Below are 20,564 nucleotides of genomic sequence, written 5' to 3'. Positions count from 1 at the left end.
AACCTAAAACATCACCTATTTTATTTATTCAGAGATGCTGCCTATCCCGCTGAGTTACTCCAACATTTTGTGTCTATCTTCAGTGTGGACCAACATTTGCAGTTCCTTCCTACACATTTTGTCTGCTGGAATAACTCAGCGGGTCAAACAGCATCTCTGGAGAAATAGGATGGGTGACATTTCAGGTCGAAACCCTTCTCCAGACTAATAGTAGAGGGGGGAGTACTGGAGGTAGAAAAGGCTAGAACAAATCAGGGCTGGCAACAGATAACCGATAAAGGGTGATGCCCATAATGGCCCATTGTTTGCTGGGAAGAGATGATAAAGAGGGGGACATAGGGATGCAATTAGTGGAACTGGTATACAGATACAATAGTATAGATAGATAGAATATATAACAGCGGTCCTATATATGTATTCATGCGTGAGAGCTGAGGCCACACCGTAGACTTGCATGAGGGAGTCCTGCACTATCCTCTGCATGTGACAGGGAGTAAACAAAAGGAGGAGAGCACAGAGAGCAGGATATCTTTTCAGTTAGGGTAAAAAGTCTATTGAATTACTTAAATATTGCAATAGTTCTGCAAAGATTAAAAATGTAAGCAACCAAAAGAAAATCCATGTTGATACAAGGTGGTGTACAAAAACAGTGCTGAAGTAACTTTACTTTTTTAATTTAGTTTTAGAGATTGTGGAAACAGGCCCTTTTGCCCACTGAGTCCATGTTGACCAGTGAGCATTCACACACTAGTTTTATCCTACATACTAAGGACAATTTACTGAAGTCAATTAACCCCCGCCACCCCCTATCAGTCTGAAGAAGGGTTTCGGCCCGAAACGTTACCTATTTCCTTCGCTCCATAGATGCTGCTGCACCCGCTGAGTTTCTCCAGCATTTTTGTGAACCTGCAAACCTACATGTCTTTGGAATGTAGGAGGAAATCAGACCATCTGGATGACACCCACGCAGTCACAGCGAGAACATACAAACTCTGTACAGACAGCATTCGAAGTCAGGGATGAATTCTGTGGCTTTGTAAGGCAGCTACTCTACCACTGCGCCAGTGTGCAGCCTCTGAAGACCTGACCCAAAACATGACCTATCCACGTTCTCCAAAGATGCTGCCTGATGAGTTATTCCGGCACTTTGTGTCTTTTGTTTTAAAGAAAATGTATTAATGTTTCTCTGTGGTATCTGTAGACACATGCAATGCACAAATTGGGCATTGTAGTTTTGTACAGTACAATGACATTTCAAAGGTAGTTCTGTGGTTCTGTGGAGCACTGAGGTCATGAAAGCCACTGTGAAATGTAGGCATGGAAATTGGAACAAAATCAAGTATAATTGCTATGTTATGGTTGCTTTAATGTGTTAGTGTGCATTCAATGATTGTCAAATTGTATATAACGTGGGAAATTGAGAAGACCTCAATTTTGGTAGCAAAATTTAAAAAAAAGCATATTATGTGAATTGTAAGAAATTGCAGAGCTTTGGGGTGCAGAGGGATCTTGGTGCATTAGTGCATGATTTGTAAAAGCAAAAAAAACACAAAGTGCTGGAATAGCTCAGCAGGTCAGTCATCATTTCTGACCCTCCTTCATACTGATTGTAGTGGGGGGTGAGAAAGCTGTAGGAAAGGCTGGGATGGGGGCAAAGCAAAGCGTGTGTTAGTTGGATACAAGTGAGGGGCGTTGAATGGCAGATGGGGAGCAAAGGTCAGAGATGAAAAGAAAACAAAAGGCTGTGAGATAAGGAAAGAAGCGGCATAAAATGAATTATACGCTTTCGTCTGTCCCAATCAAAAAAGTGTCTGTCCATTTCTTTCCATATGATTATCACATTTAAAGAGGCTTTTGGATAAGCATATGGATATGCAGGGGAAGAAGGCATATTGGTTGCATGCAGATTAATTTATCTTGGCATCATGTTCAACATAGACACTGTGAGCTGAAATGCCTGTGTCTGTGCTACACTTTTCTATGTTCTATGTTCTATAAGATACTGCCTGATCTGTTGAGTTAGTTTGTGCTCTAGAATGCTGGAGGGCTTGAGTTACACAGTCAGATTGGAAAGAATGGGGCTGTTTTCCCTGGAGCGAAGGAGGCTGCGGGATCATAAGATCTTAAAATATAAGATTATAAAATGATGAGAAGCACAGATTGAATATATAGTCAAAGTCTGTTTTTTTTTTTCCAGGGCAGGGGAGTCTAAAACTAGAGGGCATAAGTTTAAAGTGTAAGGGGAAAGATTCAAAGGGGACTTGAGGAGCTTGATTTTCACACAGAAGATGGTGGGTATGTGGAACGAGCTGTCGGAAGAAGTGGTAGAGACAGGTAAAATTACAACAGTTAAAAGAGATAGTCAGATTTGTCAGATAGATGGATAGGAATAGTTTAGAGGGATTTGCGCTAAATGCAGGAAATGGAAATAGCATAGATGGCCATCTTGGTTGGCACAGGCAAGTTAGGCTGAAGAGCCTGTTTCTTTGCTGCATAACTATGAATCTATAAGTACGATAGATGATTTGCTAGTGAAATTGAAGCAGTTTATGGCAGGATTAGTGAACTGATACATGTAATGGGTAGGTAGTCTGTGAGGAAAGATTGGACAGTCTAGACCTGGATAGGCTGGAGTTTAGAAGAGTGAGAGGTGACTTGATTCAAACATACAAGATCCTGAGCAAAGAGCCTTCTATAATCTTCGATCCTGAGGGTCTTGTCAAGATGGATGTAAAAACAATGTTTCTTGTCATGGGAGACTCTAAAATTGGCGGCGGGGAGGTCACAGTTCAAAAATAAAAGATCACCCATTTAAGAAAGAGATAGGCAAAATATTTCTTTTAAAATGGCTGTATGACTTAGTAACTCTCCCTCAAAAGTGGCAGAAGAAGATTATTTCATTTTAGGGCAGAGGTAGGTGGATTTCTGATATAATCATTGTGCCATGTTTGAGAGTAGATGGGAATATGGTTAACATTACAGTCAGAATATCCATTTTATCATTACAGGTCCTACTTACTTGTGTTACCCCATTCACACAATAAAAACATTTGGGAGACTGGCGAAATGGATTTACTGATTGCTTCTTTTTCCATGTGGGATTTAGATTTGCAACCGCATTTCCGACTTGCAAACTGCTCGGATTTGAACAGTTCACTGGGACAAAGCTCCGGCATAACCTGGGATGACCTGTAAGTGACAGAGAAGTCCCAAGTCTCAATTGACCTCTTTCTCCTGATCCATGTGTTCTTTTGTTTGCTTTGTTCCTATTGTAATCCCACATACCATAAAATTGGACCATCCATTTATGGATGCGATTCACCTTTGAAATGATGATATTTATCTGGTCTCATTTGTTGACATAATGACAATCGACAGCATGTACAATGTCCGACTTTGCCTTGTCAACAGAAGAATGAAACCCCCTCCCCCCACCCCCAGCAAAACAAAGAGCAAACACTCCAAAGGTTCTGTTGGGAAATGTGAAGTGAAGGACATAACCGGGTGAGCAATGAGTTGCTGCCATACATTTCTATGTTAAGCACATTTGTTACATTATAACTGGATCTCACAGAGTATTGAAATCATGACCATAATAATGCTGTGATGTTCCGATTGGATAATGAACCCTTGTCTCACAGTGTCTGGGGCCATTCATAATATTGAATTCATTTTGGAAGGATGATTAAATGACAGAGGCGTGTAACCATGCAAACTGCTGGCTTATGTCCTCAGTCACTGTTTTGTCAGATCCATGGCACCTTACAATACTACTCTGTGGTGGGCACGACAGAGGTGACCCACTTCCCATGATTCCTAGTACTCAGCCATAGAAACCCCAATGTCCACAAGATACAGATGGAAATCACACAGTATTTTTATGTAAAAAGGAGTCCAACAACATTTGCAAGGCAAAATTTGAACTTTTGTATTAAGGTCCTCCAAACAAACATTTATAACATTTTAGTATATGTCTAATGCACTAAATTACAGAGAAATGTACTTTCTATGCAATATTTATTCCCTTCCTGAAGGAGCACATGAGCATTTGTGGATTTTTTCCTGGCCATCTACCTCAGTGCAATAAAGTCATATTGTGGCAACACTTTCCGCAGTCAACAATTTTATGAACCTGAACACTACCTCTCTTGAGAAAGAGAATCAAATGCTTGCTAAAATGGGGCTACTGGAGCATGGAATTGTGTTTGAAAACCTGTGGGCTTCTGATCGGTGTGCTGAACTATTTACTCTTTCTTTCTGGCTTTCTTTGCTATTAACAATCAAGTTGGTCAATCTCAACTGACACTTAACCTCTTTACAATCCTTTGCAATGTTATTCCATCTGAAAGATAAAACAAAACACTACCACTTAAACATTGAAACAAAGAAGATGCCACCCATTTCATTTCTCATTGCCAAGCCTTGAAATCACTGTGCAATAAGAAAGATGACATATTAGGTATTAAGCAAAATTTGACTGCAGATAAGTCTGTACACAAACACTCCTTCCTGAAGATGCATTAACCCTTATTTACATTATAACACTTTATTTACATGAACCCTTATTTACATTAACCCTTCTTTATTTTCCCTACTTACTCATTAACTCTCCTCAGATTCTACCATTAACTACAAACGTGTAGCTCTTTAGAGCAGCCAATTAGTTTAGTTATTTTATTGTCATGTTTATTGAGATACAGTGAAAAGCATTTTGCTACATGGTACCCAGTCATCGGAAATGTTATATACATGATTACAATCAAGCTGTCCACAGTGTGAAGATACAGGATGAAGGGAATAACATTTAGTGCAAGTTAGCATTTAGTGCAGTAACGTCTGAATAAATATAGTCTGAGGTTCTCCAGTGAAGTAGATGGTAGGTCAGGACTGCTCTACAGTTAATGTAGGATGGTTCAGCTACTTACCAACCCATACATTTCTGGGATGTAGGAGGAAACTGGAGCACCCTGTCACAAAGAGAGTGTGTAGGGTCAAATCCAGGTATTTGGCGGTGTGGGGGCGCCACTGATATTAAATCTCCACTTTTTCATTTTCATTTAACAAGTCCATTGAGTGTTTGCAGATTTCATCAAACAGAGACATTGCCCAATGTACCTCCCTGAAATCTATTCTCTCCCACATGCTCCCCACGCACCTACAACCTCTTTGGCTCTTCAGTAACATTTTGGCAATTCAGACATGTCGAGTAACCTATCAGCACGTCTTTGGGGATATGGGGAAATGGATATTAAATGTACTGGGCACTTGACAACAACTAGAAGTAATCTCCCCACAATAATTACATTGCTCGCAGCATTAAACAGTCATTGGTGTCAATGTTGCATAATAGACAATAGACAATGACAATAGGTGCAGGATTTTCCCGTCGATTAAAAATGACAGAGATATTAATGTTTTTACAAAATCCCCCATTCTCTCTGCTGCCCCCGCTGGCGGCAGGGGTGAGGGACTATAAAACCAGGAAGTGGTGTGCCACACAGTCTCTTCAAGATGGAGGAAGGCAGAGGGTCACGTTTCTCTGAGCTGTGAATAATACTGAACACATGTCTACTCAAATGCAAGTGTCCTTAGTGGTTCTAAAATGCTTGCAGAATGTGTCTATTGGTTCTAAAATGTTTGCAAAAAGTGTCTTGGTTCTAAAATGTTTGCAAAAAGTGTCTCTTTTGGTTCTACAATGCTTGCAGAATATGTCTATTGGTTCTAAAGCTTGCAAAAGTGTCTCTATTGGTTCTAAAGCTTGCAAAAATATGTCTATTGGTTCTAAAGCTGGCAAAAATATGTCTATAGGTTCTAAAGCTGGCAAAAAATGTCTATTGGTTCTAAAGCTGGCATGAATATGTCTATTGGTTCTAAAGCTGGCAAAAAAATGTCTATTGGTTCTAAAGCTGGCAAAAAAATGTCTATTGGTTCTAAAGCTTGCCAAAAAAATGTCTATTGGTTCTAAAGCTTGCCAAAACAATGTCTATTAGTTCTAAAGCTTGCCAAAACAATGTCTATTGGTTCTAAAGCTTGCAAAAAAATGTCTATTGGTTCTAAAGCTTGCAAAAAAATGTCTATTGGTTCTAAAGCTTGCAAAATGTGTCTCTATTGGGATCTATTGGTTCTAAAGCTTGGGTGTGGCTTGAAGTTGAAAGGCACTACTTACTGCAGATGGTGGCTTGGGTGCAATGGTTTGAAGTTAAAATGCATTACTTACTGCAAATGGGGGCGTGGGTGCATTGGCTTGAAGTTGAAAGGCACTACTTACTGCAAATGGTGCATGAAGTTGAAAGGCACTACTTACTGCAAATGGTGGCTTGGTTGCTTTGGCTTGAAGTTGAAAGGCACTACTTACTGCAAATGGTGGCTTGGTTGCTTTGGCTTGAAGTTGAAAGGCACTACTTACTGCAAATGGTGGCTTGGGTGTGGTTTGTGTTGAAAGGCACTACTTACTGCAAATGGTGGCGTGGGTGCATTGGCTTGAAGTTGAAAGGCACTACTTACTGCAAATGGTGGCTTGGGTGCTTTGGCTTGAAGTTGAAAGACACCACTTACTGCAAATGATGGCTTGGGTGTGGCTTGATGTTGAAAGACACCACTTACTGCAAATGGTGGCATGAAGTTGAAAGCCACTACTTACTGCAAATGGTGGCTTGGGAGCTTTGGCTTGAAGTTGAAAGGCACTATTACTGCAAATGGTGGCTTAGTTGCTTTGGCTTGAAGTTGAAAGGCACTACTTACTGCAGATGGTGGCTTGGGTGCTTTGGCTTGAAGTTGAAAGGCACCTCTTACTGCAAATGGTGGCTTGAGTGTGGCTTGAAGTTGAAAGGCACTACTTACTACAGATGGTGGCTTCGGTGCAATGGCTTGAAGTTAAAATGCATTACTTACTGCAAATGGGGGGCGTGGTTGCATTGGCTTGAAGTTGAAAGGCACTACTTACTGCAAATTGTGGCTTGGTTGCTTTGGCTTGAAGTTGAAAGGCACTACTTACTGCAGATGGTGGCGGGTGCAATGGCTTGAAGTTAAAATGCATTACTTACTGCAAATGGGGGCGTGGGTGCATTGGCTTGAAGTTGAAAGGCACTACTTACTGCAAATGGTGGCGTGGTTGCTTTGGCTTGAAGTTGAAAGGCACTACTTACTGCAAATGGTGGCTTGGTTGGTTTGACTTGAAGTTGAAAGGCACCTGTTACTGCTAATGGTGGCTTGGGTGTGGCCTGGGTGTGGTTTGAAGTTGAAAGCCACTACTTACTGCAAATGGTGGCGTGAGTGCATTGGCTTGAAGTTGAAAGGCACTACTTACTGCAAATGGTGGCTTGGGTGCTTTGGCTTGAAATTAAAAGGCACTACCGTAAATGCACTTACTTCCTGTTTGCACTGTATATTGATTTTAGATAAAACACTACCACTTACGGCTGTGATTTCTGGCCATCTTACTCTGTCCCCCTCCGCTGAGCAGGTGCAGAGAATTCTTCCCATCAATGAAAAATAAAAGTGTTATTAGTTTTTTAAAAAATGTTGAGAATCTCTCTCCTGTCAATCACTCCATGAAAGCCACACCTTTTCCGTTGGGGGGGGTGGGGTGGGGTTCTAAAACCCGGAAATGTGGGTGTGGCTCAGTCTCTGCAAGATGGAGGAGATAGAGGTCACGACTCGCTGTCTTTAGTGGCTTTGTACTCTGCTTCAAATGGCATGAAACTGCACTTGAATTTGGTGGCCTTGCACCCTGCTAGAAGTGGTAAGAAACTGCACTTGAATTTGGTGGCCTTATACCCTGCTTGAAATAGAATTTCAAGGATTAGCCGTGAGTCAACTACCAGCCCACCAGCCGTGAGTGAGTGAGTGAGTTGCCAGCACAACAGGCTTGATTGACTGAGACGCCAGCCCAAGAATCCATTTGGCGCACAATGTGCATACTAGCCCTCTGGAAACCAGTCCCTTCAGCCCACAACACCCATACTAGCGCTCCAGAAAGCTCCCCCCGCCCCAACTGGCCACCAATATTAGAATTGGTGGAGAGGTGGAATATTGCGATGGATGACCAGCCCTCCTGTGTGATGCTGGGACCCAACGGGTCCCACTGAGTCTAGTAATCTTATATGTTTCAATAAGATGACCTCTCATCCTTCTAAATTCCAGAGTATAGAAGCCCAGCCGCTCCAATCTATCAACATATGACAGTCCTGCCATCCCGGGAATTAACCTCGTGAACCTATGCTGAACTCCCTCAATAGCAAGAATGTCCTTCCTCAAGTTTGAAGACCAAAACTGCACACAATACTCCAGATATGTTCTCACTAGGGCATTGTACAACTGAGGAGGTCTTTTTTGCTCCTATACTCAACTCCTCAAGAATAATCGTTAACCCATTGCATAGTGTGACATTGCCGCCTCCTTTGAATGCTGCTCTGATCCCTATCACTGGCCGACTGGCCAGGAGAGGCCAATCACCAACATTATTGGTAACAACTGGGTCCAATCTGTTTAGTTTAGGTTAGAGATACAGCATGGAAATGTAGCCTCAGTTCTCGACCCTCCAGAGGAACCAATCCAAATTTATCCAGCCTTTCCTTATAGCTAACCCCTCTAATTACAGCATACGTAAATCTCTTCTGCGCCCTATCCAAAGCCTCCACATCCTTTGTGGGATCTCATTACTAAACTAATGTCTTTTATGTTTCTACCATGTACCCTTGCACACAAATACTCTAAAAAACATGACATCTCTGTAATATTCACTGATTTTAAACCTCCCCTCTGCTAATTGTAGAGATTTGCTTTGCTTGACATTTTGCAAATAAAGGTGATCAAGTAAGTAAATATATAGGTTTCATTTGTAGTCTCTGGGCTTATTTTTTTCACATGAGCCTGCATGGGAAGTTTCCTGTTAAATGTAAAGGCTGTAAGCTTAACTGTAAATCAGGCAAGGTTTCTAACTAAAAAAAGCCCATAAGCAAATATTAACAATATTCTTTACACCTCTTTGAAGGTGACTCAGAATCTGTAAAGTGGTATAACCACCCAAACAACTTTAATTAAACATTATTATAACCCATTGCTCTAGAAGTTATTGATCCACTTAAGGTTATTACTCACACTAGTAATTTCCATACTTGGCAGGATTACCTGGGCAGAAGACTAGATCTCCAAGCTGCATTGAGTCTCCTCGCATGTGTCTAAATGTGGGAGAGGGGAATTAAGGGAGATAAAAACAGCGGGAACAAATTACACTTTGCCAGGAGTACAAAGCAAATTAATCAGCAAAGGAAACATGCAGAGAAACCAACAGAAGCTGCCCACAGAGTAAACCACGTCTCTTCTGGAGAAATACCATTTGTTCAAAAAGCTGCAGACCTAGAATTCCCATAGATTTGTGTAGCTACTACACATAAATCATGTCAAGTGGAGGTTTTGGTCAAATGCACAATTACAGCAAGGAGAAGGTACAATGACAATCTTGCTTGCAGCAGCATCACAGGCGCATAGACTCAGACACACATAAAAACATAGACTACACATAAATGACACATATAATACAATGAGTTCCACAAGAGAGTGAAAAGAAAAATATGCTGTGCTAAAAACAACACATTGGTATAAATGTGCATAATTAAAAAACAAGACTAGAGTAGTGCAAGAGATGGTCGGTCATGTTACGAAGCTAAATTAGAATTAGGATTGGAGCTTGTTGGTTAATGAATCTGAAAGCTGTAGGAAAATAGCTGTCCCTGAACTAGGTGTGTGGTACTTTAAGCCTCTGTACCTTCTGCCTGCCGGTTGCAGTGAGAAGAGGGTATGGCCTCATAGGTACTGACCTCTCCACCATCTAAGGAATCTATAGGAGATGCTGCCTCTAAAAGGCAGTCAGCATCATCAATGAACCACACCACCCTGACCATGCTCTCATTTCACTCCTGCCATCGGGAAGAAGGTACAGGAGTGTGAAAACTGTGACGTCCAGGTTCAGGAACAATAGACAATAGACAATAGGTGAAGGAGTAGGCCATTTGGCCCTTCGAGCCAGCACCGCCATTCAATGTGATCAGCATCTTCCCTACCACCATGCTCTTGTACAATACAAACACCAACTAAACTACGGACCACAAACTGTCTTGATTGAACTAAGAACTTTGGGCTTTTGCTTTACACTAATATATTGGGTTTTTTCAATTTATTGAAGTTTTTTTGTTTTTTATGTTATCTCAAAGTACTGTGTTTACAACCCAGTTATGTCGCTGCAAGAAGAAATGTCATTGTTCCATTAATGAATGGAATGGATGGAATTGAATGGAATGGAATACTTTATTGTCACATGTGACAAGGCACAGTGAAATTCTCTGCTTGCATACCCAAGGAATGCAAATAGTCGCCACATACGCTGCTGAAAAAGTTATAAAGTGTCCCCACTGGCTCCTCCATTGTTCATCCCCCTCCCACCCTCATGGTGGTTCCCCCACGCCCTCATCGACCACCGCACCACTGACTGCGGGTCGACCCACGAGGGTTCACCGCTGCTGTTGCAAGGCTCTGTCGGCCGCAAGGTCCCACCACCGCTGCCGAGATTCACCGCTGCCACCAAGGTGACGGTGTCAACTGCATTTACAATCCCAATAAATGTGAATCCTAAACCTATACATTGCTGTTTTCAAGAAAGTGAGTCTAACTTGTACGTCTATATTCATCGTATAATCATGATAAACATGACAATTAAACATTCTTGACTCATGATTCATGACCCAGATGGAGGGGATCCTTGATGATAGTTAATGATAGTTGACATCTTCTTGAGGCACGTGAGGCTGAGATCATACTCTCTGCAACCTCTTGCATTACAATGCGTTGGAATTTACCACTTCAACTTTAAATGCCCTCAATGATCTCGGTACTGTGACTCTCCAGGACAGAGAATGTCACCATCTTCTGCATCCTGGTTTTCAATGGACACCTCCTTATCTTGTAACTATGTGGCAACTCTTATATTAATAGAAACGTCTCAATATTTATCCAGCTATTATATATTAAAGACTGATTCTTGACTCACCAAAAAAGGGAAAATTGGGATCAGATCAGTGTTGGAAACACAGAAACAGAATTCAACCTGTTGCAGTCCAGTTCCCTATTTAATGAGAGCAGGATGAGAGCAGGGAATAATTTTAAGTGAAGAGGGTGGGATTAACAGTGAGTTTGTTTTTATTCCTATTTTTGATCTATCTGAATAGTCCTGGTATATCAAATGTGAAGGCATTTACTGCATTACTTCAGGGCCAGAAAGAGCAGGGATGTTTCCCCTGGTACAAGAGGCTATCGAGTAAAATCCACAACAGTCATACAAAACGTTTACCCCACACCTTGCTCCAGAATACTTGTCTGTTTCTCAGACTGATTATCACAGACTTACACAGACTTCCACATAGCACTGCCTCATGATCAAACCATCCCTTGAAATGATCCCTATCCTGATTGTGACACTGTACAATCAGACCCCAACCCTTGCAACTCTCTCGAGGAACCTTTAATAATATATCGGGTGTTGCTCAGGGATTAACCTTGATCCCGGGGTGGAAGATTGCAACCTTCACGTGGTCCGCCCTGTTTCGGCGAATGCAATCAACCTGGCGTGCACAATCAAATAAGATCAAATAGAACAAGTTGTCCTACAACTTTACGCTGTGCATGCCTATACGCAAGAAGAAGTAGAAGAAGAAGAATCTCGATCCCTATTGTTTAGACAATAGACAATAGACAATAGACAATAGGTGCAGGAGCAGGCCATTCGGCCCTTCGAGCCAGCACTGCCATTCAATGCGATCATGGCTGATCATCCCCAATCAGTACCCCGTTCCTGCCTTCTGCCCATATCCCCTGACTCCACTATTTTTAAGAACCCTATCTAGCTCTTTCTTGAAAGCATCCAGAGAACCTGCCCCCACCGCCCTCTGAGGCAGAGTATTCCACAGACTCACCACTCTCTGTGAGAAAAAGTGTTTCCTCATCTCCATTCTAAATGGCTTACTCCTTATTCTTAATGTTCTGTGGCCCCTGGTTCTGGACTCCCCCAACATCGGGAACATGTTTCCTGCCTCTAGCGTGTCCAAACCCATAACAATCTTATATGTTTCAATGAGATACCCTCTCATCCTTCTAAACTCCAGAGTGTACAAGCCCAGCTGCTCCATTCTCTCAGCATATGACAAGCCCCCCATCCCAGGAATTAACCTTGTAGACCTACGCTGCACCCTCAATAGCAAGAATGTCCTTCTTCAAATTAGGGGACCAAAACTGCACATAATACTCCAGGTGTGGTCTCACTGGGGCTCTGTACAACTGCAGAAGGACCTCTTTGCTCCTATATTCGATTCCTCTTGTTATAAAGGCTATATTCGATTCCTCTTGTTATAAAGGCATCTTGTTTAGTGAGGACCTGCTTAATTCAATGGCATCAACTGAAAATAAAGCTTTTATTTTCACCTGTTCTTTGACAGATTTCCAGCTCTATCCCAACAACAACTCTTCTGGTCCTTTCACTGTGTCTAAATTGTCAGATTGTTCATCATAAAAAGCCGGCATTGATGGTCAGATTTCTTGTGCTACCAGAACATATTGCTACCACTCTGAACTCAACAGTCCATGAAGACTCAATGCAAAATGTAAGCAGCACTCTTCTAACTCCTGGGACGGGTTGACATGGAATGAATACACAATACATTAACAGGAAGGAGTGATAAAGCTGAATTAAGTTACAAATATAAGAATATATTAAAATGATTCCTGGGCTAGCTTACACCTTATATTTAGTCCCGAATTAGGCTTTTCTCCAGTAGATTAATACAGAAAGGCATTTGTCTCCCAGGTGACAGAGAGGAACCAGAGAAGTAGCTAGATCTCTTTGCTCTTTGAAGTATGTGAAAAGTAAAATGTTGCAAACCAATGGTCCTATGTTTATGAGGGACGAGGTGACAGAGAGGAACCAGAGAAGTAGCTAGATCTCTTTGATGTATGTGAAAAGCAAAATGTCGTAAACCAATGGTCCTATGTTTATGAGGGACGAGGTGACAAGAGAGGAACCAGAGAGGTAGCTAGATCTCTGTGATGTATTTGAAAAATAAAATGTCGTAAACCGAATGGCCAATGTTTTTAATATATCTTGTACCATGTGACAAAATGCCTTTGATGTGATGCATTCTGTAGAAACCTTTATTATCCTGTACCTTTGACCATGACTAATGTCTGTGGAATGTGCTAAGGTGACAAAAAAACACTATATAATGCAATGTAATTCTGTTGTTCAGAGAAGTGGACTGAGGACAGTGAAGTGTCTACATTGGTCACTTGACTGGAGTTCTCCCTCCCTTCCATCGGCCGATAATAAGTAAAGTTTTGAACTGGTCTACCAAACAGTTTGTGTGTTGTCTGTTTATTAAGAAGCGAACCTGTTTAGTTGTTATAAAAGTAACTTTTTTAGGAGTTGGCAGACGTCCCAGGGAGCGGAATAACCTGCACAGGCTACTGAAGAACAGTGTGCCCTGCTGGCCTGGTGGCTTCTTTTGGCAGAGGTTTATTGTGCGAGGAGAAAGATTTAAAAAGGCCAAAGTTTTCACACAGAGGGTGGTGGATATATGGACCATCTGCCAGAGGAAGTGATAGAGGCAGTACAATTACAATGATTAAAAGACATTTAGTCAGGTATATGAATAGGAAATGGTCAGGATATAAGAATGCAGGCAAATGGGACTAGTTCAGGTAGACAACTTGGTCAGCATGCAGGAGTTGGGCAGAAGGGACTGTTTTTATGCTGTCTATTTCTCTGACTCGAAGGGCGCTTCACGCAGGATGGCTGCCTGGGAAGTGTGTCATAAGAAGAAGACATGATTTCAAAGGGGAAAATGCCCTCTCTGAATGTCTGTAATTTGGACAAACATGCATGTAGCAGAATGCCCTTGTCAGTTCTCCTTGTGAAGGTAACATTATCTATTATATTACTAAAACTCTCATCTTGACCACTTCCTGTCTGCGTTGTAATTAAATTTGCACAAAAACGATCCCAGATAGTAACCATATAATATAACCATATAACAATTACAGCACGGAAACAGGCCATCTCGACCCTTCTAGTCCGTGCCGTACTACGCTTTTTCATCACCTTATTCACCATTCTCATCTGCGGCAAATCATATAGGTTTTGTTCCGATCGGTGAAATAGTACAAAGTTATGAAGGTTTCGAAAGTTCCCCTTTCCCCCCCCCCCCCCCCCCCCCCCTCCCCCACAAAAGCTTTTGTTGCATGTTATCCAGTCAGCGGAAAGACAACACATGATTACAGTCGAGCCGGTTACAGTGTATAGAACATAGTTAAAGTAAGAAATGTTGCTATAGGAAGAGATTTAAAAGTGTGGAGCAATTGTAATATATGATTGTAGATCTGCTTCAGTGGCTAGCACGCAAATAGCCGCCTGGGTTGGGCGCCCTGAAATGTATAATGTTTCTCTTTCCACAAATGCGGACTGACAACTTGAGCATTAACAACATTTAGTTTTATTTCAGATTTCCAACATTTGCAGTTCCACTCTACACTGGTACCCTTGTCATTTGTTTCCTCAATATATATTTCTCCAATCTCCCTATGAAGGTCACAACAGAACCTGGTGCCATTACGTCAACAGGAAGTGCATTTAAATTCACTGGATAAAGATTGCTCTCCCTCATCTCACTCTTAATTCTTTGCCTGCATTCTCTAGTCCTCAACCCGTCCTTCAAAAGGTCGAATTTCCTGCTTTCCAGACCACAAAAATACTGTAACAGGAGCAAAGCCTTCTGTGAGCTGCATTGCACCCTTTCACTTATTTGTTGGTTTTGCTGTGAAATTGAAGGTTTATCATCATTATGTTGCTGGTGCTATTGTAGTCAATGTTAGTCTCTTGCTCCTTGTCTGAGATCCAATCTATCACAAGCAAGTCAACAGCACCATTCCTGTACCCAAATATTTTCCTCCAAGCTAGAACATACTGAAATAATTTCAAAGCTTCTTATACCCTTAACCCTTCTCAAATATCTATAACTTAATTCAGGTCCTCCCTGGGTGAGGAACACATGATTTATGGAATCCCCGAAAATACAAATGAGTGTTTGGAAGACCAGTGTAATGGATGATGATGAATTCGTTGGCTGTTGCCTGACTGCAGACATCTTCAGCTGGGTAGGAGTGGGGCAATTTCACATGGCTTCTCTCCCCACTTTTGAGCTGTTATAATCAGGGGCTAGATCGAGCCTAGCTATGAGGGGAACTCGGAGCAGACTCAGTCAGTGAGGCAGACTGATAATTACTCTTCCCGCGCCTACTCACTCTCCTATTACGGTTGTATACATGAGCTTCTTCCACACAATGTGATTTGTTTATTTCTGACTAACAAACTGTTCAAGTTACAAACAGTTCGCAGGAATGGAGCCATGCCATAACCTGGGGACTTCTTCTAACCATTATATTTGAAATCATGTCTTCTTCTTGTACCTTAAATGAGGCAGAAGATGGCTATTTCACATCAAGTATTTGCTAGCTCCCAGTGGAATAATCCATTTACCTTCTTCCGTCTCTCCTTTCCTCTCCATACACCTGCAACACTCCCACCTCTGCATGCCCATCACTTTTCCCTTTGATCCTTTTAACTTTTAACCTACAGAATAGATAGTTTTCAAGAGCCAATTAATGTACCAACACATGTTTGGGGTGTGAAAGGAAACCAGAGCTGCTGGAAGAATCCAACACGATTGCAGGAAGCATGTGCAAATTCCACGAAAGATGCATCTGCTGTCGGGATTGCATCCAGGTTCTTGGTGCTGTGAGGCAGCAACATTACTCCTGTGCCATTATTCCCAATACATTTGTATTCCAAACCCTGAAAAGAAGTCTATCTGATTTGCTTTAAAGTAATGAAATGGCATCATGGAGGCCTTTGGAAATTAATTATCAGCCCAAAAATGGCTGCAACTGTAATAAATTTATAATAGTATTATAAATCCAAAACATTTACAATCATAAATAAATTCACTGGGGATATTCTTGGGCAGAACAAATGTGTATTGCCTTTGGCTAGGCTAAAGGGGAGTGATGTCAATTGCCTGGCTAATTTCAGATGATTGCAGTTGTGAAATCTCCTTAACTCTGAAAATTCCTGGATTATTTTTTACCAATGATTGATAGCATTCAGCTGACATCGTTACTGAATCCTAGCACTTCTGGTCCATTATCTTGTTAATTTATATTAGGTGGTATATAAATTTATTTTCCGATTGTTCTTTGCACAGCTATTATATGATTCAGCAATATTCTTTCCGATTTTTCAGATTCAACCTGGGTTATACACAACCTAAGAACATGTTGTTATGAAATTCATGTATTTCTATAAGTAAGCAAAGTGAAAGAAAGAACAGGCCTGGAATTGCTTTTAGGTGGCTTACACTGAAGATAGACACAAGATGCTGGCGTAACTGAGCAGGACAGGCTGTCCGGCTCAGTTACTCTGGAATTTTGTGTCTATCTTCGGTGTAAACCAGCATCTGCAATCCCTTCTTACACATTTGGTGGCATAGACAGTCTGATCCTTCAAAGAGAAGCTCTTGGGATTGTTGAGGATGATTAATAGAATTGTAATGGAAAACTAATTACTGAAAACATTTTGTCCTCAAACATAGTTGAACATCTTCCAGGCTCTCCATGCTTTTGATAAGGTTGTGCATGGCAGTGCTTAGGTATGCATTGCAATGTTCAACAATGTTCTGCACCTTTTAATATTACTTTGAGAAAAGCCGGATGCAGACACAAAATGAAATTGAGACCCGCTCCTGAAAGCCTTAAAGAAGTCCTGCTTGATCAAGTCCAGGTTTATTGGGTCTCAGGTGCTTGGAACCAATCAAGTTCACTTTGAGCATTCTTTAAAACTCTATTTTCAGTCCTGATTCTAAAGCGCCCTTCTATCAGATCACATTGCTGACACCAACCCACACAACTGATGGTTAATCCCACTGATCTGACCACCGGAAGTCTCCCTCACCCCCAGGACTGAAGCACTAAAGGGGCTGTCCCACTGTGATGACCTAATTGACGAGTTTAGAAGAATTTGAAAAAATGTCATGTTGAAGACCTCCTTCGAATATGTAGAAGACCTCCTTCGACCTCCTTCGACTATGTTGAAGACTAGCTTCAACTAGCTTCGACTAGCTGCGGGAAAATTGGACACCGAATAGTGGAGTGTGAAGACGACCTCCTTCGATCACCTTCGACCTCCCTTCGACCATGTTGAAGACTATCTACGACTACCTTTGACTACCTTCGATTACCTCTGACTACCCTCGATTACCTACGAATAACATGCCGACCTACTACGACCTACTTCGACTAAACCTACGAATAAAAAAAGTATCGATTATTTCCATGGCGACCCTTTTTTACTCGCAGGCATTTTTCAACATGTTGAAAAAAACGCCGCGACCAAGCTGAGGCCTCGAGTACGCGGGGACTACTCTCGAGCATGAAGGAGAGTTACAAAGACCTCCTCGGACCTTGTGTGGACCATGCTGCGAGTATGAGTCGAGGGCAAACTCGCGGATTAGGTCGTCGCAGTGGGGCAGCCTCTTAACCTTCTTAATCTTTGATAGATTCACCACTTTTATCCTACATCACCGACCCAGTTCCTGCCGCAGGGACAATAGGCCTTTAAGGCCAAGATAGACTCGATATTTTCTTTTCTCTACAATCATTGCACTTTGTAATTTTATGTATGATTGTACGTATGTACAGTATGAATTTTCTGTATTTTACATACAACAATGCATTTCACTGTATCCAGACACATGTAACAATAAATTAACCATTTAATTATATTGAACTCAGCAGTCACAAAACAAAACTTGTGACTTATTTGAGCTAGTGCAGACAAAAGCCTTTTGCAGGCATTCCACAGTGTAGGCTCTGGTTTATTGCATGCAATACTTGGAACTTATGCATTATAAAACGATGCAGCAATTGGAATGAGTTACACACACTATATTACTGTGGCATGTCAATTTGGCAGTTAAGCATACCTCTGCCCTTGCTGTATAATTTTGAGGGCATTAACTCTTAATTAATTCATAATTTGTGCACAAGGAACCACCTAACCCTTTAAATACATGGAGTATTTCTAAAACATTGACAGTACCATAATTCTGCAATCATGTCATCTTCATATTTTGAACATGTCACAGCAGGTTGCATCTCATTACATGCAAGTGACTAGTTTTATCCTCTTGATCGGAAAGAGGGTCATGTTATCTTCTCATGAACACAGTGTGACTTTAGAGATCTCGGAAGAAGGCTGGAAAGAAGGACCTCCAGGGTGGTTATCTCCAGTTTGCTTCCAGTTCCTCGTGCTGGTGAGGGCAGGAACAGGGAGATAGGGTATCTGAATGAGTGGCTGAGGACCTGGTGCAGGGGGCAGAGATTTAGATTCTTAGACCGCATTGATCTGTTTTGGGGTAAGGGTGAATTGTACAAAAGGGAATGGTTGCTCCTTAACAGGCGGAGAACAGCATTCTGGCAGGCAGGTTTGCCACTGCTACACAGGTGGGTTTAAACTAAATAGTGGAGGTGGGGGAGGGGGGGGGGGGAGGGGGAGACAAATTGGAAATATAAGGATGTGGTTAAAGGGAAAGAGAGTATTGGAAAAGTTAAGAAAGACACTAGAATTAATGGGACAGAAAGCTAATGAAGGGATAGGAGACTATGGCCAAGTGAAATAGGAATCGATGTGAAAGATGAGGTGAGTAATGGATTAAAAGTATTATATATAAATGTGTGAAGTATAAGAAGTAAAGTGGATGAGCTTGAGGCTCAGTTAGAGATTGGTAGATATGACATTGTGGGGATTACAGAGACATGTCTGCAGGCGGATCGTGCCTGGGAACGGAATATTCAGGGTTATATGTCCCATAGAAAGGACAGGCAGGTGGGCAGAGGAGGTAGGGTAGGTCTGTTGGCGAGGGATAAAATTCAGTCCCTTGCGAGGAGTGACATAGGGTCTGACGAGGAAGAGTCGCTGTGGATAGAATAGAGGAATTGTAAAGGTAAGAAGACAATAATGGGAGTTATCTACAGGCCCCCAAACAGTAGCCTAGATATATGGTGCAGCATGTATAAGTTACAGCAGGTTAAAATTGGCATGTAACAAAGGTAATGTCACTGTGGTTATGGGAGATCTCAATATGCAGGTAGACTGGGAAAATCTGGTTGGTTCTGGACCCCAAGAAAGGAAATTTGTAGAGTGCCTCCGAGATGGATTCTGAGAGCAGCTTGTACTGGAGCCTATCAGAGAGAAGGCAATTCTGGATTTAGTGTTGTCTAATGAACCAGTTTTAGTAAGGGAACTCAAGGTAAAGGAACCGCTAGGAGGAAGTGACCATAATATGAAAAGTTTTAATCTGCAATTTGAGAGGGAGAAGGATAAATCAGAAGTGTCAGTGTTGCAGTTGAACATAGGGGACTATGAAGGCATGAGAGAGGAGCTGGACAAGGTCGACTGGAAAAGGATCCTAGCAGGAATGATGGTGGAACAGCAATGGCAGGAATTTCTGGGCATAATCCAGAAGAAGCAGGATCATTTCATTCCAAAGAGGAAGAAAGATTCTAAGGGGAGTCAGAGGCAACCGTGGCTGACAAGGGAAGTTAGGGATGGAATAAAACTAAAAGAAAAGGTGTACAGTATAAAATAGCAAAGAATAGCGAGACGCCAGAGGATTGGGAAACTTTCATAGGACAACAGAACGTAACAAAAAAGGAAATATGGGGTGAAAAGATAAAGTACGTGGGTAAGCTGGCAAAGAATATAAAAACGGATAGTAAAAGCTTCTTCAGGCATGTTAAGAGAAAAAAGATTAGTAATGACAAATGTGGGTCCTTTGAAGGCAGAAGCAGGTGAAATTATTATGGGGAACAAGAAAATGGCAGAAGAGTTGAACAGGTACCTTGGTTCTGTCTTCACTAAGGAAGACACAAACAATTGCCCAGATGTACTAGAGGGCAGAGGATCTAGGGTGACAGAGGAACTGAAAGAAATTTGCATTAGGCGAGAAATAGGCAATAGACAATAAACATAGAAACATAGAAAATAGGTGCAGGAGTAGGCCATTCGGCCCATCGAGCCTGCACCGTCATTCAATAGGATCATGGCTGATCATCCAACTCAGTATCCTGTACCTGCCTTCTCTCCATACCCCCGATCCCTTTAGTGACAAGGGCCACATCTAACTCCCTCTTAAATATAGCCAATGAACTGGCCTCAACTACGTTCTGTGGCAGAGAATTCCAGAGATTCACCACTCTCTCTGTAAAAAATGTTTTTCTCATCTCAGTCCTAAAAGATTTCCCCTTTATCCTTAAACTGTGACCCCTTGTTCTGGACTTCCCCAACATCGGGAACAATCTTCCTGCATCTAGCCTGCCCAACCCCTTAAGAATTTTGTAAGTTTCAATAAGATCCCTCCTCAATCTTCTAAATTCTAGCGAGTACAAGCCGAGTCTATCCAGTCTTTCTT

The sequence above is a fragment of the Amblyraja radiata genome, chromosome 3, assembly GCF_010909765.2.
Source record: "Amblyraja radiata isolate CabotCenter1 chromosome 3, sAmbRad1.1.pri, whole genome shotgun sequence".
Classification (NCBI taxonomy): Eukaryota; Metazoa; Chordata; class Chondrichthyes; order Rajiformes; family Rajidae; genus Amblyraja; species Amblyraja radiata.
This window is presented reverse-complemented; position numbering follows the sequence as displayed.